Source organism: Lactuca serriola, chromosome 9, assembly GCF_051521515.1.
Source record: "Lactuca serriola cultivar US96UC23 chromosome 9, Lser_US96UC23_V15, whole genome shotgun sequence".
Taxonomy (NCBI): domain Eukaryota; kingdom Viridiplantae; phylum Streptophyta; class Magnoliopsida; order Asterales; family Asteraceae; genus Lactuca; species Lactuca serriola.
Window position 1 is genome coordinate 177664437 of NC_136416.1, and position 1131 is coordinate 177665567.

Sequence of the window (1131 nt, forward strand, 5' to 3'; positions counted from 1 at the left end):
TCAAAGAATACTTAAACTAAGAAAAAAAATTAGTATATAACAAACTTACAAATTAAAAACTTTAACATAATAACATGGCTCAAAAAAATGGTCCAAAGCCCTCAAACCAACACAAAAACCTTTAGACTTGTTTTCTTTGTGAAATTTGTATGTGGTTGGGATTTGTGTGTCTACTCAAAGAGATTGACCTTTTAAAGTAAACTATCCATTAATTGCGTATTAAATATATTATATAAGTTATAAAACCGTTGAATGATTAATCATTATTAAGAGACTTTTGAGTGGTATTCGTTCAAATAGAATGTTTCAAATGAATATGGTTTGAGTAAGAATGCATCATGGGGGTTTCAAATTAATATGGTGAAAGGAAAAATGTTTCCTTTATAAGTATACTAGGCGAATCCTCACGCGTTGCACGAGCATTTAATTATTTAATTAAAATAATAACTTTTAACAAACTTTAATTTATTATTTATATATGAAAAACCAATGTTAGTAGCAAAACAAAACATATATTTACCATGTTCGTTTTATGAACAACCATAGTTTTATGTCATTGGTTATTTCTATTATAAATTGATAATTTTATAAACTGTTTTAAGTTGTGTAAATTTTATATCAAATATATTAAGTTGTGTAGCTTGTATAAAAATGCATGGTAATATCTAATATAACGAATAACAAATAGTATGGAAAAAAACTACAACTTTTAATTATATAAAACCTCTACAACATCTACTATAACATTTATATCAACAAAACTTATTAAACTCTTATAAATCATACAAAAATATATAGAAATCAACATACATTTGGTATATATAAACATTATTATCCCCTAAAATAGATCATGTTGTAAAAACCATTGATGCGATAAAACTCATTTTTTCGACACTTCATATTTAAAATCACAAATCTCTTCAAACACATAATTTTTCTATCACAACTTACTTGTATACTACTAATATAGTTATAATGTGTATAGATAAGAGGAATATAAAAAGGCATTTACATATTACTAATTATATGTTAAAAACTCTTGAATGTGTAAATATTTAAATAATAACATGCATAAGTCTAATCTTTATATACAATTATAATAGCTCAAAATAATAATAAAAATATACTATA